Here is a 25,019-nt window from a genome sequence, read left to right as displayed (position 1 = left end):
CATAAATAGATGTAACAGGTTGGTTCACCTACTTTGGGTATTTTAAATTGGTCATAATTTTCAAAACTCCGTTTCCGCAATACAATAATATAATTAATTGTAGTCTCGAGACGAGCGATCGCTTCGGAATAGTTAACTCATCGATACGTCGCCGGCCGAAAGACCATAAATAGAAGGGCGTTGTTCTTGTTTGGCATTTGCGATGGATAAAAAAAACCTCCGCGTAGCCTGTGCACTGAAGATGAAACAGGACCTGAGCCCCAGTCGGCATATCACCTTTAAGGCTGTCATCCACCGGGAGCTTCGATTCGGGTGTTGTTACTCCTCATAACTCAATTTCACACACACAACTGAAATCACCCGTAACAATCTTTTCGCTCTCGCTCGTCGAGTAAACACCAGTTTTGGAGATGAGCACGCGGAGGGGACGAAGAGAGGGGCGAGGGTGAGTGAATTGAGCGATAGTGGACGGAGATAACAGGGATCGAGGGGTTGGATGAGGCGAGGAGGGACGGGGAACGATGATTTACGATTACGACGTGCCGACCTTGTTTCCATCGGCTGCACCGCGGGAACGCCGGGGGGAGGCCGGGCTTGTTTGGCTCGGCCCCGGAGGAAGAAAGTGCCCCTTATCCTCCTCCCCCCCTCTCTCCCATTCCTCCTCGCCGGGCTCCTCGACCCTTTCCCCGTCCCTGCGCCGTTGTCCTCTGTCCGCACACCGAATCGAGGTTGTAGGTGTGTATGTGTGTGAGTATGAGTGCTTTCTCGACTGGACTCGCCACTCTTCCCTCTCTGTCTTTCCCTCCCCTTCAATGCGGGGATCTCAGTTGGGGGTTAGTCGCTCGTGGATGAGTCGCGGTTGGTACCGTAAGGTTCGACCCCATACTCACCGCCCGGTACAGCCTCCCTCCTCCTCTCCCACGGCGTCTTTCTCGCAGCTCTCTCGCGGGGGATGCAGTTGCGAGCGCGGACTAGGCTGAGGTAACAGCAGAACCTCTCTCGAGTCTATCCAAACCCTCGACTTTCTCCCAACATCACCCGCTCACGCCTTGTGGGAATAGGAACGAGCCGCTGCCGGGAGTGGGTAAGGGAAATAACCGCGACAAATCGTCGCACAATGAGTTGTGAGCGGCGTAGGGGAATCTCACGGACGACAAGATTTGCGTCGCAGAAATCAAACGCCGGGGCGGTCCAAAAACCCGAAGGTCGGTTCGTAGTTCTGTGAGGAGTGAGGACATCAAAACTTTCGGTATCATTTGCGAAGATGGGAATGGCCGAGGGGACCTGGAGAAGGGCATTAGGGAACGGAGGGAACGGGGGAGAAGAAAAAACCCTGTGTTTTCATTAGCCTACTCTTCACGAATCACGGCCTCACCCGACGGACGGGATATTTTATTCGGAGCTGCTCACCTCAGGGAATCTAAAGAGGTGGATGAACGCACCGAAAACATTGGGTCCGCTAGGATTCGAGCATGGAGACTACCACTCTTAAGGGGAAATCCAGACGCGTTTTGATGGGGTTCGGGTTTGCTACGGTTGCATTCACTGGGTTCTCAAGTGACCGGGTTCCATTGGCTCAAATGGTTTTATTTTTCATCATCATAAGCAATCATTTTCCTCCCTATCTCTTGAATGCTAAATTCCGCATGTACATAAATGTCCCGAATAATACTAGACAACGTGAAAATTAGAGGGTGTCATTTGTTTAAGTGACTTAAAAATGTATCAACTATTGCCATGTTGCCATTTGAAACCAACAGGGAAAGAAAGTAAGTCAAATGTAGAGTGATAAAGTAGGATAGAGAGCAGTAAAGTAATCCATAATAAGGTTTTGTCATTCATAAAGTTCATCCAATTGGCAAAGATGATGGTTTATTGAAGCTTGATAATTATTTAGTAGTCTGCCATTTTAAGGTAGATTTTGGATAGACTCAGAATGGACGATGCTTAACTCTTCTTCAATTCCGAATACTGTCTACCTTTATTCATTGCTTCCAACATGCCTATTCTTTTCCTCTCTCTACCTCGCTTACCTATTGTTCTCTTGTTTATTACGGTCCAACATTTATTCGTGAATCAAAATTGAGTGCATTCACCCTTCCAGTTTATTTTGGATTTCTCTAAAAAATCCTCTCTCATCCTCCACGATGCCTATCCTCCTTCGTTTGTTTTCCTTTCCGTCCATTTTACCTTTTCCATCCCTCTCCGCGCCTACATCTCAAAAGCCTCCAATCTATGCTTAACGTCAACGACCAAGTTTCCGCGCTGCACAAAATCACGCTCAGTATCAAAATTCTAAAAGATATTGTCTTTAAATCCTTTTTCAAGGTCCTCGAAGATCCACTCTCGTCTCCTTGTGAATGAATGGTTACCTAACGTAATTCTTTATCTCATATCACTACTACGAGTATATTAGCCGTTGGACCAAAACACTTCCGAGATATGCCAACTGTTCCACATCCTCTATTTTATGCCCTCCTATTTTAGAGGTCAACCTAATGAAGTGGCAATGGACACGTTTATGGACATACATACAGGTTAACGATAAGTCGCCTATCCCTCCAACCTATTCCTATTTTCTGCTATGCATTCATTAATTCTATCCAATTTACTCTATCGAACACCTCAAAAGATACGGAACAAACATTTACGCATATCCAGGTTGTACCCTATGCTCCTCTGTAATAGTGACCTAATTACTACTATGACATCACTCATACCTCTCTCATTTTTGGATCTAAATTGATCATCCTTGAAGGAATCATTTTGCCCTCCTCTCCATTCTTTTATTGATGATTCTAAGCATTACCTTGGTTACGTTCTAAAATAAACTCACTGTCCCACATAGTATTGTCCTCATGTAATGCTATCTTTACTTTTTTTTAATGGAAACCAGCAATAACCGGAGGAAAACCTTTCGACTAAAGTTCTTCCTCATTAATCCTCCTTGGTCATGAAATCTTGGTGATAAAAACAAATAATCATTTGCATATTTTACGTCACTGTTTCGTTCGGAGGTTCCCGCCTATCTATAATGGATGGTGTGATTCACTTTTCCCCTGCGTTTTTCCCGGCACAAAGAGAGAATATACTGACGCATTATTAAATTTGTCACCGTATAGGATTATTCCCTTAAATTATTGTTGGAAGAAGCACACTTTCCTGCTTTGGCAATAAAAATAGTAGTCCATAAAAGTGTATCCCTCCTCACATTATTTCCCAACTTTATCTACACCATGCATCGTACCATGACGGTCGCCGCCGCGAGAGCGTGATGGGGTGTGAAATTGTATGGCGGTAAAACTTAGGTGAGTACGCCATGATAAGCATAATTGTGAAATAAATACAGTTGGTTTTATAGGGTGTCTGAGGAGTGTTTTTTTCTGAGAAAAGAGGAGAGAGAGAGAGAGGTCGAGGAGGAGTGAGTGACTAACATAAGAATCAGAATTACATGCACGGGTGACAGACACGCATGCGCTACGCTGGTTTGGTCATGTTGAGTGAATGTACGAAGCTGGAGTATCACCAAACGGATATATGAGAGAAGAGTAAACAGTACGACGTGATGGGATACTCCGGAAAAGCAATGGGTGTATGTGGCTGAAGAGACACACTCATGATGAGGTTTATTAGAAATCTAAGGAAGAAAAAAGTATGTATGAAAAATTGGGTTAAAGTGACAGAGGCAAAAGAATATGGCAGTGCGGGAGATTTGAGTGGAAGAGAGTGAGATTTATTTCGTAAACTAATACCAGATTTTAATTGGCATGATCAACCAATAGAGGGAACGACGTTGAGGATACTCAATATTTAGACTTACTCTAATTTTTCGTGCATAGTGACAACACGCTCTTGCGTCGGCTTGCGGTGTAATACGTCAATGTAGACAACTATGCGGCTAATGGCTGTCCGGGAAATACTTTCGCAAATTATGGAGATGGGCCTGATTTTGTGAAATCGGACAAAAATGGAGGAATTGGAGGAGGTCCAAATACCAAAAATTAAACTTAATTCTCAGAGTAGTAAGCTGCTAAAATTTGAGATTTTTTTATTCTTAAAATTTTTATGGTATTCAAAAGAACTTCGATCAGTCCTGAAGAATCTTTGCCTACTCTTGTCTGTTTTTCCCATTCCGGACACTCTCGCATGATTTATTTCCCGATATCAAGTTATGAACCAGTTATTAACGTCTAAGAAGTAGAAATTTGAAAAGAAAATGCGGATACATTTTATTTTAAAACCGGCATTTTTACATAACTTTTTTTTTATAAGTGAGCTGGTTATCACCAATTAGGATCTCTCGTAGTGAGTGATGGGCTCAATAAATCGAAAGATGTTGGAGAGTGAGAAAAGGAGGGCGTTGAAAACGCCACCCAACCCGCTATATTTTCGGCTGAAAGCCTTTTAATGTGCTACTATTCCATTTCCCTAACTTTAGAACTGCAGGGCTTATCGATACATTGGTAAGCTATGTACGATACATACGATATCACAAGATGCGATAAATATGACTAAAATTGAAATTAGGTCGAATTGTACTGAATGGATAACCAATTGGACTTAACTTGGAAGGTTAACCGTGATTAAACGCAAAATGAATCGCTTATCCTGCTACTTGTACATAGATTGTCATTATCATTGCGACATTGATCAAGGCGATGAGCTTTTGACCCCAGGTGTACATACGGACCGCAAATCTTCGCGTAATATGCCTACCCAATGTAGATTCATCCACCGCCGCGTACCATGCCGAAGTTTTTCAAGATTAAAAAAAAAAATTAATACCCTACAAGCCACCGCCAGGGTGTGGCAGGGGGCTAATACACCAGACTAATTTTTAGCCGAATGTTTTTATCCCTATTGTGGTCGGACAATTTTATTCGGATCTCTTATCGTTCGTGGTAAAAATGGCATCTTAAAACTATCTGTTCTACACTTTTAAGTTATTTTATATATTTTATGTTATCCGGATGTGAAAAAGTCTCGGGGGTAATGGAAAGTTTTGTCCCCTGTACACACTTATTTCTGTTCCATCAAGTCAATGGGACTAAAGTCGCACCGAGAGATTTATAAATATTCAAAATTTCCCTCAATATCTGAATATTCATTAGCAAGTCGTGTGCGATTCAAGTTTTTTCATAGCCTTTCAACATATTTATATATTTATTGTCGTGCACGTGTGCCAAGCTTCCACGGAAGTTGACGGCTGTTTCTATCTGTTATTTTACGGCTTTTTTTGCATGCCCAGAATTTTTTCATGCAGGAGTTACTTTCTGTGCTTAAACCTACGGTTAGATACATTTGTCAATGTTTGGAAACGATCTCTCTCATTTTTATTCATACTCTCTGAAGAAAATCGGAAGTCCTTATCACACAAGTAATATTCCCGCGGGATATCACGATAATGGAAATACTTCCTTTTCTGATTCTCGGCTTTGCTGTTCCCTTCATACTCTGCTCCACCATGTGGCGCGAATATTTTTCACTGTCGAAGGTTGTCGTTCAGTTGACGTATGGACACAAGCCACACGCCGTTGTTTCCGGGAGGAGACACTGAGACTGCCAATTGAAGCAGCACAAGCCAACGATTTTTCATTGTGTTCCGAGATGAGTGGATTACTTGGAGTGAACATCCGTCATGTTCTGTGACGTGTAAGCTTAAACATTTAACCTATCGTAATCCTTTAGACAAACTTACCGTGGGCGTAGGAGACAACCAATGTTGTCAATGGGAAGATTAAGACCAGAAAGGTTACGCACATAGTTGCGCGTTGTAATTCACGACACCGATGCACAAATGATAAAAACGTTGATGCTACACCACGGAATTAAAAGACAATATTAATTTTCTGTGCACATTAAAATGAAGATATTTATTATTCCCAGTGGAGCAGCACAAAGCAATGAAAAATAATAGTAGACAAATATTTTCTCCCAACATGATAATCAAATAAAGACAAAGAAAAGTGGGACAAAGTATAATGCCTACTTTATGAACCTGCTTCACATATGCATTATGAAGTTGAAAAATATAAAAGGGATCTTTCTATGGCATTACATGTTGGTCACATGCGCCCAAATAAATATTTGAAGGACATATAGATGAATATTATGGATTTGCCGTTGACTTTAGCTGTTAAATTTATGCCATCAGCAACCGACCACATTAATCTACTAGAAGGCTGGTTTAATAGATAAGGTCACCTCTTGCAGGTTATTGCCCACGCCCTATACGGTGTGTGAAATTCGCACATTAGTGGGGTGATAAGGGTAGCCTGTTCCTTTTCCCGTGCCGTCTATGGTTCCCCAGGAATACTACATTACAGTATATGGTACTCGGAAAATGACACAGCTTGGGTGAAGCTCAGAGTGCGTAGAGTTGTTATCCGGAATCGAACCCTAATCCTCTGGTCTATAGCTCTATTCACGAGTCTACCGCGCCCGCGTGATTAACAAGTCTACTGAATAAATCTGTTCTTAAATGTGTATGAATTTGTTTTCACAATCAAAAATTTACAGTATTTGAGTTTCCTTTAAATCAAAGCGGAAATAATGGCAACAACTACAAAGGTTTGTGATGAGAAGTGAATAGTATTTATGGTCCTCGGGAGATATGATAAAAGTTTGATGACCGCATACAGTTTCAAAAACACCGGTTTGTTTACCGGGATTTTAGATGGTAGGATTCTTAAAGTTAATGTTACTTCAACTGATATATCCAGATGATCTATTCTCATTTGTTGGATCGATCTCCCTTTTGCAATGTTGCTTTGGAACTAGAAATTTTGCATTAACTGGATCCCGTTTCTTAAAGCTACGAATACGTTTACAAGTATTGGGGGTGTATTCATGCGGGGTCTTCTAAGAAAGAACTGTAATGGTTGCTTTTAAAATTATTAGTGGTTTTTAATGCTTCCTTTGATATTTACGATTCCCACCCAGGTGGGTATTCCCCCTCTTAAGGGTTATGATTTTGTGAATGGAAAATATTTTCCATGTAATATTTTCCCTGGAGGCTTTCAAAAACTAAAATTCCAAGTTTCATGGCACAGCAAAACTTCTACCTTGAAGCTGCACGGTAAAACGGGCCAAGTTATCACACTTTCAATTATTTTTAGTGGGTTAACATTTCATCCTGATCGGCTGAATAAGACTCACCTCACCTTATATATCTCTCTCCAAGATTTTGCCTGGAAAAACCAAGTAATTGCATTATAATCCTACAGAAATGAAAGAAATTTGAGCATTGACGAGTTTTAGCTCGCGTAAACATTTTTCAATTGTAATGGGATATAATTAAAATGCCTATGTAAAAGATCAACCGTATCGCGACAATTTTGAGACTGGGTTTAGTAAAATCATAAAAAAATGTCAAACCAAATTAATTCAGGGCAATGTAATAGTATCTTTGGGAAAAACTCTGAATAAATACATTACTGATTCCTTTTTTCCAAAAACATTCTAAGTGAAAAAGGTGTATGAGAAGTTGTCTCATATAATTGAGATTATAATATTACGCTTCTATAAAAATACTGGGTCATGACTTTCATTTAATAATCACAACATTACATTGCCTAGTTTTTACTTCATTAAATAATTATGTTATTTATACATTTATATTTTTATAAATATATATGTTATAATATTTATATGGATTAATAAATTTAAAAATACACCGATCTCATTAAAGTGCATTCAATATCGCATGTCAATATATGACTATTGTGCTGATGCTTAGGTGTTAATTTTAGCCATCTATTTCACGTTAGACTATCTATTGTCCAGATAAAATAAGTTTTGGTGAAAATATATTCTGTTGGTAATCAGTCTGGTATTAAGGTGACTTGCATCCAAATGGAAGTCATATGGCCATTTTATTTTCCGATTTTACTGCAATTAGGAAGAGATAATTGGAAAATTAGAAAAGGGACGAATGGAAATGGGGTTAGCAGCTGTGAGATTCAGGTAGAGCTTAGGTTAAATGACATTAAGGGGATGGAAAGTGAAAGTTTGAAGTTGGTTAGAGAATCATGAAAACACAACGCCTAAATAAACTCTTAAGAGCCAAAAGGAATTTGAAATCGACACACATGCCATGCGCTAAAGAATTTACCTCTGGCTGCGCAGATTCGAAACGTATTTGCAAGGCGAATTTGAAGGAGAAAGTACGACGTGACTGAAAGAAATTGTACGAAATACTTTGCAGCATTCTCTTTTATTTGGGGACAAAGATAGGCTTGAACGAGTTCTCGTGTAGTTCTAGCTTTTTTCATCTTTTCGAAGGAACGACCCCGGTATTTTTATCAAGGAGAGAGGATTTCGTAATGGCTCTTTTGAGTGCTAGTTTCGTGTTGCGGTGAGTTCAACGACCTATTCCCCTGGTTATTCTCCCTCGGTACTCGACGAGCGCAAATTATCATGTTTCGGCGCTTCAATTCTTGCTTTTTCTTCCCTAGCTCCAGTTAAAGATCCCTTAAATATGGCTTAGATGCGTGGTGAGGTTTTATTAAAAACCCGTTTTCATTGAACGCCTTGACTGTTTTTGAGATTTATGACGCTTCTCCAAAGAATTTCGGGAATGAAGCTCGACAGTAAATAATCTACTGACATTTTTAAATACTTTTTTGCTCTTTATAAATTGACTTTTTATTTTTTATAAATTTTCATGAAATATTCTAAACGATTAACAGAGTCCCTTCATTTGATTTACATGACTTTTTTGAGCCTTCGTTTATGATTATCAGTCCTCATCAGCCTTCCGACTCCATCATACAAATGAGAAATAAACCCGGATACAAATTGAGCAGGGATATGTTTAAATGTATAGGTTACACAGTTTTAACTTGTATCATTCTATCATTTTCATTCCATTTCAACATTTTTTCAGCCATCTTTCATCTCCATAATTATGCTGTTGAAAGTAATGAAAGCATTATTCTGTCTGCTCATAAATATTTATGTTGCGGGCCATGCTTTACTTCGGTGTCATGATTTTATTTAAATATGTGATAATTTTGGAAATGCAGAGCAAGCAACATTATTTACATTTAGAAATTCAACCTCCTTACGGGCTAAAATCGTTAAGCAGATGAAGGTAACTAAATAATTAACTCATCTACCGATTGTATTGGCTGGAAAACGCGACCTATGTATAAAAAATGACACGCTCGTGCATGTCATTTGTCGATTCAAAATGCACAACTTCCTCCCGCCACCACCCACCACATGTAGCGGTGAGCCAGTGACTGGAACGTTAGAAGGAAGGCCATGTTCCGAATCCTGTTCAGTGTTTTTGCTGCATGTATTTCAATGCTATCAACATTATCAAAATAACAACCAATCCTTGGGAGTCTTCTGCTCCGTGAACAAAAGACAAAGCCACGTGGCGAACGTAGACGGCGGCTTTATGTGAGGGCCGACCATTTTCCGAGCCAAAAACACCGAAACAGCGAGAACCTTGTGAGTTGCTTCATTGACGTGAAACTGGTACGACTCATATCTCTCAACATTGAGGCCTCGACGGACGGAATGCCTCATACAAGTATTTCTAAAAATAAACGACCGCCAAGGAAAATTCTTTCGTACAATCCTTACGAAAGCTTAGAAAATGACGAATCTCCCTTACTTCTTTTAGTAATGCATACTTTTTGCTGTCAAACCAGTTTCCTTAACTTCAGTTATTTGTAGTCGTTTATCAAGCAAAATATCCAGCTGCAGCTACACATTTTTGCCATATGGCTCACGTTGATATGAATTGTAAGGCTGTGACTTCGAAGAATTCACAGAGAACGAATCAGATGAATATGGATAAAGGGAAACTGAAAAGCATATCAATGGCTGAAGTACTGTAATTTTCCACGTCGGCGGAGTGAAAAACGCTCACCAGGAGACGCGAAAAGAAGAAAAACCGAGGGGGTTTCCGTGACTCGGATTCGCGGCCTTCATGTGCCATGAGTACAAAGAGTGAGTTCATCAAACTTAGAGCACGGTGCGTTTCCATCCATCTGTATGAGTCGTGACAAGCGAGTATGAGAGGAGCGTGATGCACTCGCGCGACTGAAACACTTTTCGCTGTCGGATTGGTATTCTCGTCCCGCGGCGCTTCTCCTCCCCTCAGAGAGGGGGAGGAGGAATTCATATTTCACTCCGCTCCGGCCGTTCCTTGATTTCAGAGCGGCTTTTGCGAGAGAAGCTGGAGAAAATGCCGTGGGCCTTCTTAAGGGTGCAATGTGGAAAACTACTCCAGCCGTTAAATTTTCTTTCATGGGCATCTGCGATTCGTACCGATTTCCCTTTACCGGTTTCGGTCTTTGGTATTAACCATCTTCCCGCGTAGGATATCACGAATCGAAGGAGATAGAGATGTGAGTTGTCAAAAAACATGATGTTATAATGTACCAAAAGGGTTGAAAACTTCCAGGTTCGATCTGTCTCAATCAGCGTGCCCGGAGGCTATATACAAGTTCCTTAAAGCCGCAATTTCTCAAATGATAAATGATATAGAAAAACGACTATTGATTTCGGGGGAAAACTTGAAGGTAAAGTCAAAGGTCATTTCGTTTGTTGCGTGGTCAAACTGTGTATTACCATTTACAACAAGTACACTGTTATTTTGTTAAATGAATCCTCTATTTTACTGGATATTTTAAGATCGATAGGCACTGGAACTCCATATTATTAGTATATATATATATATATATATATATATATATATATATATATATATATATATATATATATATATATATATGTGTGTGTGTGTGTGTGTATATATATGCTATTAATGCTATGCTATTAATGCTATACATGCTATATATATGCTATTAATAATATGCTATATTGCTATATATGCTATATATACAGGGTTCGTCCGGAAAATAAGTGTACTGAGCTCAGGAAAAAAATTTATTACACTTTTACATATCTTAAGCTAATATTCCTCAAAATAGGACCCTTGTGAGTCGATACACTTGTTCCAGCGGCGTTCCCATTCCTGGAACGCTCCTGCGAAGGTATCATCGGGAACCTCTCGAAGACACGTCGTCACGGCCTCTTTGACGGCGTCCAAAGTCCCGTATCGCGTTCCTTTCAAACTCCTCTTTATCTTCGGGAACAGAAAGAAGTCCGGTGGTGCCAAGTCCGGGCTGTAGGGTGGGTGCGGCAGCGTTGCCACGCCGTTCTTGGCCAAGAAGTCCGACACGACGGCGCATTGTCGTGATGCAGCCGCCAGATGTTTTTGATCGCTGGCCGGACGCGGGCGACTCGTTTTCGAAGCCTGTCGAGCACTTGGACGTAAAATGCAGCATTTACAGTTTGTCGTTCAGGTACAAATTCGTAGTGGACGACTCCCCTTTTGTCAAAAAAGACAATGAGCATCTCCTTGATCCGAGATTTGCTCATGCGAGCTTTCTTTTGACGGGGTGATGATGGGGTGTGCCACTCCGCACTTTGTCTCTTCGACTCCGGGTCGTACTCAAAGATCCACGTCTCGCCACCCGAAGCAACGTTCTCTAAAAAATGTGGATCATTTTTGCAGTGATCCGCAAGTTGTGTCGCGATTTCCAAACGATTGAGTCTTTGATCATCACTGAGCACTTTCGGCACCAACTTTGCACAAATTTTTCGCATCTGTAATTGGTGCCTAATAATCTCGTGCACTATTGTTTTTGGCACATTACACTGCTCTGCTATCATCCGAACACTAAGACGACGATCAGAGTTCAGTACATCGCGAACTTTTCGCACATTTTCGTCGGTGAGTGTCGTTGATGGGCGTCCAGGCTGTGGTTCGTCGTCGACCTCTTCTCTGCCTCTTCTCTGTCTTTAATCATACCGACAGTTTCGGTAGACGATTTCCCAAGCTTTACCGCAAATTTGATGGAATAACGCTGCTCCAAAAACTGCGGCATCGCGTTCCGTGGCGTGGGTCGAGCGCGGAGGTTCGCGTTAACAGAGCTCCTCACTACACCACAGCTCAGAGCCGACTGCCTTTTTCAGCGTCGCTTGCCAACATACCCCTCTCCAATCGCAGCCCGTCAGAGCGGTGCTGGGCGCGCCTGGAGCGGCGGGAAAAAATCAGTACACTTATTTTCCGGACGAACCCTGTATATATATGCTATATATATGCTATGTATATGCTATGTATATATATGATTTCGTCGAAGTAGCACGGAAGCGTCGAATAAAAAACTTGGACAGCAACAAACAATATAAGAACACTCACTCGCTATTTCTTAATAATTTCAACGGAATTTACCTCCGTCTTCCTCGAAAGAAACAGTAGTACTCGTTTCCACTACTACTTGTATTACTGTTTCTTCCGAGGAAGACGGAGCTAAATTCCGTCGAAATTATTGAGAAATAACGTGTGAGGGTTCTTTTCATGTGTTATTATTTTGTTTGTTGCTGTCCAATTTATATATATATGTATATATATAGATGTATATATATAAATTAATTATATATATATATATATATATATATATATATATATATATATGTATATGTGTAACTAGCATAATGCCTACGAGTTTGATCTTTTAAAAAAATATATTTTACAATCGTGTAGACTTCGCTGTAGCTGCAAAAAATTGAATTGCAGCATATCCGGCGTACACCAGCCAGTCATTCTATATTAACTTTGACTAAAGAATATTCTATTTTCCTGGGAGACTGGTATGGCCCTGCTATAGCTAAGTTATACTTTATTTTAGCTTACGCAATTAAACTAGTCAACCAAAATTGATCAAAATCTTCACAAAAAAGAAAGAGACGTCTTCAGAAATAAATATTTGATGGCCAAATATAGAACTTCTTAATAGAAAGAGGAAAGATAAAATGCAATAAATGAAACAAATATGTGTAGAGTAGTTTAAGCTAATGGTAAAATACCCCGATTCCGCTGATATTTCTTAAATCAACTTGCCTGGTATTTACAGAGACACGTTATTTAACTCAATAAATCTTCTTAAAATCATCTCGCCTCTGGTTATTATTTATCTAAGGCATTACACGGCATTAATTTATGTGGCCATACTGATATTAGTAATCAATAAATGCCCTTGCAGCATGGTAAACGCCTGAAAAATCCACATTTTTTCACTTTAAGATAAATTCACGAACATGCATTTGGTGAAACTAACAAATAATCGGCAATAATAATAATAATTAGTGGTTTTCGTGCGTAGCATAAGCCATTTTCTGTCATCACAAGATGATACTGAGGTAAATTAAGATAATAATCAGAGGAGAAACCCAATTTTAAACCATAAATTCAACCGTTATTTTCTTAGTTTGGGGAATGATATTCTTCTAAGAAATTTACTGACACTAGTGTAGCCCAGCATTGTAAAACTCATTAAAAATTTCGAAATTGTCTAATCAAAGCTTTATTTTCATTTTATTTTCATTTTATTTTAATTTTTATTACTTCTAGAATCTACAACAGAATGAGATCTAGATACTTTTTTGGCTAAGTTGGAGGAGAAAAATATTACCTCAGGCCTGGAATCTAAATAAATCCCATGATATTTGTGAACAGAATGAGCTCTTGGAAAATAGATGCGTATGGCGGATGGAGAGTCGTGATGGGCAGTGTTTAGGAAAATGGGTAAGGCAGGGCTGCTCATTGTAACCCTTGATTTCCCTCGATAAGCGAAGGAAATGGTAAGAGGGGCAGAAGAGGTGGGGAATGAGAATGAACAACGGTAAGGAATTCATAATATCGGTTAGCTTCGTGGATGATGAGGCTTTACGTGGTCAGATCAGCCAAATTAATACTACTATTGCTAAATTTTATATGAAAATCAATGCGATTAGTATTGGATGAAAGACAATGTAAAACAAAACAAAGAATACGAGGTTTTCAAGGGAGAGGAAGGCTAGGTCAAACGTTAAAATTGGAGGGCGTAAAATAGAGTATGTGAAACAATTTAACCATTTTGGAGGTGTTTCGGGGCAAAATGGTCAGTGTAGTAGTATAAACAGTGGAACATCATACTTAGCTGGGAGAAAATAATTTATTAAAAGATATTTTTTCCCGAGATCTCAAGTTAAATATTAACATATTTTACCAAGTTTACCCAAGAAATGTGATGTTTTTGAAAGCCATTGCTATTTTTAGAGGAGGAATTTCGACGAGAGTATATCATATAGAACTGTCCATGAATGCGTTTGCTCGATGTCGAGGAAATATACTCGTATAGGCACCTGTGCCGAGTATACATAAGATTATACATTTTGCTTTTTCACTTCCTTTAATCCCTCCTACTGTTCTCAATTCTCATTAGCGACATCTGAAATATTAGTTTTTTTTCTCAGTCATTTATTTATGCTGAAAGCTTTCATTTATTTCACATCCGGGTATCTTAGCTATTTTTAGAATCTTTTGTAAGTTATATTCATGACACAGATTTGGAAATGTCCGTCATCCTAGACGACGATTAAAAACGCCAAGTTGTCAATGAATATTTCTTAAAATTATGTTTTAAGAATTATAAATTGGCATAAAAGAATTATTAATATGATCCGTAATTTTCAAGGAAAAAAATTACTACCCCGCATCTCGATCTTTCCGAGTTCCTGAAAATTTCTCCCGTTCACGGAGATATGCGAACACGGTGATAGATTGTCGACAAATGGCCAATTTGCTAGTGGAAACATATCAGCATATCTAAAAAAAGGACGTCTGCTGTGTTTAAACCACATTCATCCTGGTAGATAGAGGTCCCCTCACGTATGGAAAGCCCGCGAGAAGAAAACTATTTGGTGTGACATCTGGCGACGAATTCCAATCAGTCGTTCTGATTACGCTTGGGCCGTGTACGAGTGAAAGGGGACACTCGTTGCAATCGGATTCGACTTCGACTCCTAATGGGAGTTGGTGGACATTTCATTGAACGCCGGAAGTCGATTTCAAAAATTCCAAAATGCGTTTTCCGGCCGCGCCTACCACTGGCAGGTTTACACGCTCGGATACCGACGGACTACTCAAATTGGGCAACGGAGCGGAAAGAGCCAGACATACGAGGGCCACCGTTTAATCACGAGCATAGCCACGAACAAAGATGACCACCATTTATTCCCAGGCGATGAACGGTGCTTGTCCTCGTTATTTTTTCCGGGGCTTTGCTTGAATAAAATATTTAAACTCCAGTTGTAATCAATGATCCATTAAATTCACGAATGAATTGGCAGTAATAAAATACAAAATTTCATATATATATAAAACGTATATATATATATATATATATATATATATATATATATATATATATATATATATATATATATATATATATATATATATATATATATATATATATATATATATATATATATAACGTATATATATATATATATATATATATATATACACATACGTATATATATTTACGTATGTATGTATATATTTTTATATATAACTTTTTAAAATCCTCACGGACGTGAATAATAATGTGTAAAATTTAGCATTAGTAGACACAGAAACATACAATAAAGAGACTCACTAAGTTTCGAGTTTTCGGTGGTCGCAGCCACACCTTCCTCAAAGAAGAGAGGTATAGAAAAAGAAGAAATTTGTTTATGTCTGTGTCCACTAGTGCTAAATTTTATATATATATATATATATATATACACACCCATTTACAATTACATCACGTTATTCAATAAAACCATGAACACAGTAATCAACCCGAAGTCGGTTTGGTAGGTGATGGTAGAGTTCACCCATTACTAATCCCGACGGCGTGTGACATTCACACATCAGGGTAGGGGGGCCAGTTCCTTTCCCTGTGCCGGTTATGGTTTCCCAGGAAGATCTGGTACCCGAAAAAGCATTTGAGTGCTTGAGTGGAGCTGCAGGTGCCCAGAGAGGCTTACCCAGGAATCGAACCCGGGCCCTCCGGTCAGTAGTCCAACGCTCTATCCCCTGGACCTCCGCGACCGAAATTATTCAATATTGGTATTAAAGTTCTTTCCAATAATGATAACGGTAATGAATATTACGCTATTCCATAAAGTTAAGCCCGATCAAATGATTTATGATCATCATTTAAATCACTGGTATACAGGTGCCTGTACCCATAAACTAGCCATGTTATTTGCATTATTCCACATGGTAACCTTATTTTGATTACGCAGCCCAAGAGCTAAATTTCTACTCAACCTTTCACTACACTGTAACCAAAAAATACATGTCTCGCCACTTTTATCTTTGGTCAGTACATTCCAATCCAAATTTTTTCAGACATGTAAGGACATACTTTGTTTTCTTTTGTCCATAAATCTTCGAAATGATGTCCACACGTTGAAATATTGGTCGGGTGTGAATTTAATCTATGGAATGCAGACTTTTTTTGTCATTTCTCTATCACGTTTTCGTAAGTTAAGTCAAGGAACGTTTGATGTTGTCACGCATACACACAATCTCCTCGCGAGGAGGCAAACCTCAAAGTTTCCTTTCGGAATAGACTAATTCAAAAATTCCTGATTTAGGTGATTTCAAGTAATTCAAATCAGCTGCGGAAAGAACCGCAGCAGTAACTTCAGCTGAATCCACTGATGTGCACACAAAATGCGAGAAATCTCTCGGTGAAAAAACTCATTCACCTTGACCGGGATCCGAACTCGGATTCCACCACTGTCCGGCCGAGTACTTTTTTACCACCTATGCTACAATTTCGTATTAGCAAACATTGAAAGTTCACAGAGGGTTTTTAGGAATAAGATTAGTTACTCCAAAAATAAGCAAACCTATTTCCGGAAACTTACTTCCTTTCAATCGTTTCTTTCTCTTTGCATGCTTCTTTCTCCGCCTCCGTCGAATTCGCACATGATGCTATCCATGCAAACACGTCTCCGATTCTACACCATTTATCGGTACATTCCAGCCCACCTCATGTTCCCAGGTTAAAAGGGATCGGTTCCAGGAAGAAAAAAATGTCGATTGAGCACGCAGTCAGTGGATTGGAAACAAACAGGGGTTTTCGGTTTGATCTGAAGGGGGGGGGGTTGGGAAGAGGGAAAAGAAAGAGAGAGTCGGAGGAGATCGAAGGTCACTGGGGGAGATGGAAAGAGGGGGAGAGAGTGGGTGGGGGGCGGCGGATGAGGCAGCTGAACGCGCTGGTAAAACGTGCCTGGGGGAAAGGGAGAACGAGAGGGAGAGATGGAGAGAGAGTATGTCGTGACATTGAATCGCTAAGATGCGTGTCAACAGTGTGAGAGAGAAAGGGGATGATGATGGGGGCGGTCGTAGGGGGATGGAGAGGTCATTAGCGCCTCCTGCTGAGGTCGCGGATGCGGGAAGGAGAATGAACGAGGGGGGAAGTGGAGAGGGTAAAAAGACCCCCGCTCGTTAAAGCATGAGCCCGCCCCGCTCCCCCGGCGCAAACGCCGCCTTTTACCGACGCCCTCAAGCTTTCCAGAGGGTAGATAAACACGGCTTCTCTCAGGAACAGCTTAGAACGGTACAAGGGACGCGCCGCGATTGTTGCGACTCATACTCTTTGAGCGGCGTAACGAGGGATTCATGAATAAAACCGAGGCAATTTTGGCGAGACAAAGCAAAGCAATCTTGTCGGAGAACAAAGCGGAGAAAAATTTGCCCGCCAAGGTTTAATGTAGACGGCTATCATGGAAGAAATTCATGTACACTCTAATGTGCCCGGAATACACAATAGGGTCTTTGGGAGATGAAAACCTGCTTAAATTTCCTTGGAAATTCCACAGCAGAGTAGTATATCATCGTTAATGGGTGTATTATTGCTGTTATGCCGTTTTTAAAGTAGTGAAGACGTGATGATTTTTCAGCATACAGTTGGCCCTAGTTCTTCCATATTTTCCTCAAGGTAGTTTCTCGTCTAATTTAATATAAAAACCAGTAAGTAAATTTTTGAATTACTTAGTCTGTTTCGTCTCTTAAATAATGACTTCTAATTTCATGCATTGGAAAAATGATAGTATTTTTATTGCTATAACACGTTGCAACTCGGATTGTAAAGGTAGACCATGGAAGAAGCTTGATAGCTGCTCAGGGATGTCCTTCAAGAGGTTTATTGGAGATATCACTGATTTATTTATCATTGAAACATTACTAGTTAATACAATATATCCTTCCAGACGGATATAACATTTTCTGTAGCCACGTACTTCTGTTATGTCATGCTTAAGTATAGGCCATAAGTAAATTAAAAACTGTAAAACTTGGTAAAAAATATAAGTCTCATAATCTAATCACTTTAAACCAACTTTCATTGAAAGCTTTCCATAAAATTTTCTAGAAATATCCAACTTTAAAACAGAAAATCCAAGTTTTCTTATCCCAACACAATGGTCACGGCGTTATACTCAGTGATGATTTCAATGAACCATCTATTGACTGGAGCACATATAGTTTTAAAACGGGGGGTAAAGACAAATATATCTACGAATCGCAAATTGAATTCTTTTACGATGAACTCTTTGCATAAAATTGCCACTTCACGAACTAGGGGCGATAATATTCTTGATATCTTAGCAACAAATGTTCCCGAAAAAGTCTTAACTATAGAAACTGGAAAAGGAATTAGTGACTACAGGGCAGTAAATGCCAAGTTTTCTCTACATGGGGTCCGAAATAAGATGCCTAAAAGGAAAATTTACTTGTTTAAAGAAGGGGACTACAATGGCTTAAGGTGCGTGCTTCAGAGTCAATTTCCAAGTTTTAAGAAAGATAGTAGTCACTGAGGATACGTGGAATCACTTCCTTGAGATCACGCTCTCAGAATTCAACAAGTTCATTCCTCGTAAATTTATAAAAATAACATGATAGCATGGAATCTAGATGGTACAACACGGATGTTAGAAAAGCATTACTACGTCCAAGGCTATATCACGTGAAGATGAAAATTATTAGGGATGATATCTCTAGCGACAAAAATAATTAGATCACTTATGATTACAAGATATCTAGGGCGAATGACAAGAATGAATTTAGAAAAGTGTTAAGCGATTTTAAAAGGAAAAGATTAGCGGAAATTTGGAAGAGAATTCGAAAGCACTTTGGTCGTACGTTAGGGGCGTTCAGAGAAATAAGTCAACTGTTCAAAATCCACTTTTATTAAAACTATCATTCACTCAAAAATGATGAAGGCGAAAGAATAACCAGCAGTTTGGAAAAGGTTAACTTATTAAATTCCTTCTATCAAAGCGTTTTCACCAATGTCTCACCGAATGCCTCCAATAGCTTACCAAATCGTGCTAAAAAATCGATGCCCAAAGTTGAAATCTCATATAATGAAATAGAACATTTGCTGAAAAATATTAAGCCTAATAAATCCTCCGGTCACCAATCAAATCAAACAACCGCTCGTATACATAAGGAACTAGCGTCGGAAATTGCACCGTATCTAGAAATCATATTTAAGAAGTCGCTAGTAGATCAAAAGGTTCCCAGAGATTGGAAAACGGCTAAAGTTACACATATTTTTTGAAAAGTAGGCAGGGAGGAACCGAACAATTAGAGACCTACTTCCCTCACATCCATTTTGCGCAAGGTTGTGAAACATATAGGTTCTAGTTCTATCGTGAGACACCTCGATTATCAGGAGTTACAGGTATGCATGCAAAATCAGAACGGTTTCCGAAAATGTAGACCCTGCGAGACTCAACTTGCGCTTTTGGCTTATGATATTCTTACTTCGGGAGAGAGCAATGTTCCAATGGACGCGATTTTTCTAGATTTTAAGAAAGCCTTCGACAAAGTACCTCATAGTAAACTACTCGCAAAGCTAGAAGCATATGGCATAGATAAAAATATTCCGGCCTGGATTAAAGACTTTTTGAATGGCCGGGTTCAAAGAGTAGTGATAGATGGAGTTAGCTCAAATGTAGTAGAAGTTACTTCAGGTGTTTCCCAGGGAAGTGTTATCGGACCTCTTTTATTCCTACATTCCGTTAACGAAATTGACTCCGTAGTCACTGGTAAGATACGTTTTTTGTCAACGATGCAGTGGTTTGCCGTGATGTCCGTAATGCCGAGGACAAAGCAGCTTCATAAAATGACCTTAATGCTATACAACACTGGTGCGACACTTGGCAATTAGAATTAAACTTAAAAAAGTGTGTAGTGATGAATTTTTGGAAAAAGAGCAATTCCCTCCCGAACGCCTACTGTATTGGGAAAACCGAAATGGAATGTGTAGACTCAATTAAATACCTAGGCGTTACCCTCACTCCTGGGTGAAACACATACGGGGAATATGAGGACAAACTAACAAAAAATTAGGATTTATGAGAAGAGTACTTGGTAAATGTGATGAGAAAGACAAAGAGAAATGTTATCTTTCGCTGGTTAGACCTCATTTAGAATATGCTGCAAGTATTTGGGATCCTCACGAAGTTGGATTAATTGCAAAATTAGCTCGCCTGCAGTACAGAGGAGCTAGATTTTCAAAACGTTGTTATGATAAACTTAGCAGCGTATTCAAAATATTAGAGCAGCTAGGCTGGGAATCACTCACGGAGCGCAGGTTAAATTACAGATTAAATCTCTTACATAAATTGGAAGGACGTCTTTTTAGCACTGATGTTGAAAATGTATTATTACCCCCATCGTACTACGGTAAGAGAGATCATTTCAATAAAATTAGAGAGATCAAGTGTAGAACAGATAGATTTAAGATTTCATTTTTTCCACGTACAGTAAGGGATCAGAATAACATTATCCGACCGCGGTAAGGCCATGTTCGGGTAAAATTATTCTGGCGTGTTTTCACCCCCTGCCACACACCCCAGGGGTGAGTGAATTTGAAATGTTTCAAGTAAACAATAAAATAATTTTATATGGGGCAACCATTAAAAGAATAACATAGCAACAATAATCGTCTCTTATTACAAGCAGAATTAGATGCTGGACAAAAAAGAGGTACGTCAAAAACATATACGTGTTGTGCTGTCCTCTGTAGGAGTAAAATCTGGACGAAAGGGACGGAGAAGACGAGGAATTTGAAGTTTTTGAACAGTGATGTCATTGGAGAATGCTCAAGATCAGCTGGAAAGACTACAGTATATAACATTCATGCATACAATAGGTGAGAAAATTCATTAGATGGAAGGGGAAAGTAAAAAAAATTGGAGGAGTGTTAAAAAACATAATAGCACATTCTATCCCACGAGAGCAAATCAAGACAATTTTGGAAGGAAAGTCGGAGAGAAAGAGATTTCGTGGAAGCCCCCACTTAAGGTGCATAAAACAGATAATAGAAGGTACTAACTGTGACGATTATACAGATTTAAAAATAATGAAATAGAGCCGACTGGGAGAATATTGTAAACCAAATGATCAGAATTTATATGAACACGTAAGGATAAGAAACATCGAAAGTGATTTGTATATTTTACAGCCTTCACTGCTACTGAATATCATATTATATTTTCTGCCATGGTATGATTGTGGAAGACCCTCCATAACTTATATTAATTAAAATGCATATTATTTGCACTATATATTCATCAAAAATGTAATTACTTTTTATTATTTTATCAGAAACAGTTATCAGTACATCATTATCGGCGTTCTTTCTTTCTTTGCGTACAATTTACTCTTAAAACTCTCAAAACACGATAAAGTAAGGGAGAACAATCTTCTCAAATGAATAAAAAGCATTGCCGAGGATGCCGTCTTATAATTCAGTGTCAAAATTTCCATTGAAAATATGTTCGCGCCAGCTCTGTAATTCTCTCCACAAATCTCGTCCCTTCAATCTACTCACGCAGGGGCCCTGTAAAACACGCGAATAACCTCGGTTGTCCAGCCCTTCCCTTCACTGATTATATAACCCACACTGTTTCCTAAGGGACTCGAAATAATGCAAAACAGCCGCTTGTGACATCCGGGTTCATTACGAGTTAAAGGATTCTGCAACGAGAAATTCCGAGAATGGGGCGTCAATTTTGCGTGAGGACATTTTTTTTCCGTCGGGGATTTGCGGTTGTGTCTGATGACAGAGAATCTATGCCGTCGAGCGAATTCAATAAACTGAATTGGCTGACATTCACCCCTCATTGTCGTGAGGTGGAAAACTATTGTATTTTGAATGATCGAAGACCACCTTGGGACCATAAATCTTTCAGAGAATCTTGCGGAGCGAGCAGAAAGGTCACGAGGATTACGATTGAATTCCGATTGCAGGTGTAGTCGGTGAAGCCCTTGAGATGGATTGCGTCGCCTCTCATCTTCCGTATTGTGAACCGCGGTTGGATTACTTGCTATCTGATACACGTATGCGCTGTACGCTTACTTTCCATGCAATACGTAGATTATCCAGTGGCATGAACCCACTGTTCTTCCTACATTTTCCTCTCTTTTGTATTCACTGCCTCTCTTTACATTGATCTGATACGATATTTTAGCATAGTGTTGGTCCCCTAGAACGTTGAGCTACTAACTGGAGGGCCTCAGGTTCGAATGTCGTATGTGCTCATTTCTGGTCACTAGAATTGTGTCACAGCGAAAGAAATTGGTCACCCACCCTGAAAATAAGAAAGACGGACACCGTCAAAGATAGGTTCAAATACTTACTCTTCTATTGCATGATTCGCAATCACAAAAAACCAACTACTGCTCACGAATAATATTTATTGAAATCGAAAAATGTAAAACTTTTGTCTAACACTTCCATTATCACGTGTTAGGCATGTTTGTTTAAGTGTGTTTCTGTAGATGAGCATTGTTAATAAATAAATAAAGAATAATGTCGAATGTTCATGGCAAATAATAATAAATAAATTATAATTAATATTTATATTTATTCATTAAAAGCTATTTTGTATGCATTGAAGGCTTGAAACATGAAACATTTCGAAGTGAGGTCTACCCTCACCTGTCTAAACAAAGTTCGATTTCGTTTATGGTGATTAATGGGTATATTGATCCTCTACTCTACGTAAAACGACCCTTTAATCAATTCGAGATTAGATTACCTATCTTGGATCATACCTCTTAATTTACTCCCACAGCACACATTCGTCATTTGGTTATTTTTTAAATTTCACGTGTTACATTTAATGGAATCACTGCTGTCAAAGTACCAAATAATTGATTGGATTCATTTACATAATTAGTTTTACCTGCAGCATGTTTTTTCATTTTAAATTATAAAAATAAATAATTTTCCATCTCATGTTTTACAGGATATTACATAAATATATGAGACCGTTATTGGTGAATGCTTTTTGTCGATATAAGATTTTGCATTCTGCGTTTTAGACCGTGGAATAGTTTCAGAGTCGACCGAGGGTTGTCTCGTCATAAATTTAGTTTAAGCTTCACAAAATTTCCACAGATGGGGAAGAATGCGATTGACGTAAGAGGAGATCCTGTCGGATTTGTAAAAAGACTGCAAGAAAAAGTAGGCGTTTCTGGCCAAATCAAAGGACACGGTCTGTGTGTAATGAAGACATAGAAATTCTAAGAAGTGATGCACTGAATGGTTGAGGCCTTAACTTTGTAGAATTCCATTTTTAACTTAGGAAAAATAATATTATCTTTGCTCTCTACAGAATAAACTTTATTCGTCGACTAGTTTCGTTTACACTGTAACATCATCAGGACTAGTGGTACAATAGACATTTTTCTGAGTTATAAAACTCAGAAAAATGTCTATTGTACCACTAGTCCTGATGATTTTACAGTGTAAACGAAACTAGTCGACGAATAAAGTTTATTCTGTAGAGAGCAAAGATAATATTATTTTTCCTAAGTTAAATTCTAAGAAACTGCGGGAGATGTCGCAAAAATAACTTTCAACGGAGTCATCCGCTAATATGCATTTCAATACAACAATTTCAAAGTTTAAAAATCTTTCACCTTGCTAATATAAGTGATTTACCCAGTTAAGCTATCGAGGCGTCATCTTAAACTCTGAAATTTTTTAATAATCCCAGTCAAGGCGAATAATTTTTACACTCCGAAATTGTTGCATTGAATACAGGGAAGTTACATAAATCAATCGTTTACAAGTGGCAAATTCGGGACCTAAAGTTCGCATGCACTATTAATTTGCCAGGGAACTGAGCGTCAAATTAAATGCAAATTTGTGACGCAGGGATAAATGATCCTCGGAATATTCGATCCATTGTAGTTTCAATCTAATTTAAATTGGACAATATTTTTCAGGCTCCTCTTTGGTCAATAAATTACTATGAGTAACAATAGGAAATTGATTTCACAAGAGTGAAAATACTCATAACGGTAAATTGAGAAAACTATGTTAGAAGAGCAAAGAGCTATCCTGAAAGTCGTGTTTCTTATTGAAGTATAATCGAAGCACGTTCTTTCTGCATTGAGCCGTTGCGGTTAGTCGCTGGGCGTGATCATTATAAATTTTATTCTGAAGTTGGGTGTGGGAGAAATTAATGGAAGAACGGAGGATATGGTTCGATTTCTTAAAAAAACGAATTGTTTCGTGATTGAGAATCATCATATGTATATTCAAACGAGGTTGACCTACTTTTTAAAATTGATTGATTCTAAATGATCGTGTCTGTTACCGCCATAGTGAAGTTACAACCCAGCTGTTTCTATGATCGTGATCCGAATCACTTCTCGAGATTCGTTCTTGCTTTGATTACGGTTCTTGTAAAAAAAAATCGTCTCGGAACAACGACGCTCAGCGACCCTGGCCGTGAATGCATCCGATGGATACGCTGCCTTGGATAGTACCAGCACGACGGGTTATTTTGCTCCTATTCGACCGATTGAAACGCTTTTCCCCTCTCTCGGGTTTACGGCTCGAAATGCACACCGTGCCCTTGATGCGATGGCACCGGAACTGTAAAACACCAAACGTGATTGGGGCATTACCGGCTCATAGGTTAAAGCTAGTCCGTCCCGTCTTCACTTCGAAAACACTGAGGCATGAGTAATTCGTGGTCTTCAGGTTCAGCAAGAGTCGAGCCGCTGAGGAAATTTCTAGAAATAACAGAACTAAAGCCCATAATTTCAAAATGCTACATAAAGTGAAAAAATTGCTACATTACAA

Source organism: Hetaerina americana, unplaced genomic scaffold (genome assembly GCF_022747635.1).
Source record: "Hetaerina americana unplaced genomic scaffold, ioHetAmer1.1.p SCAF_9, whole genome shotgun sequence".
Classification (NCBI taxonomy): Eukaryota; Metazoa; Arthropoda; class Insecta; order Odonata; family Calopterygidae; genus Hetaerina; species Hetaerina americana.
This window is presented reverse-complemented; position numbering follows the sequence as displayed.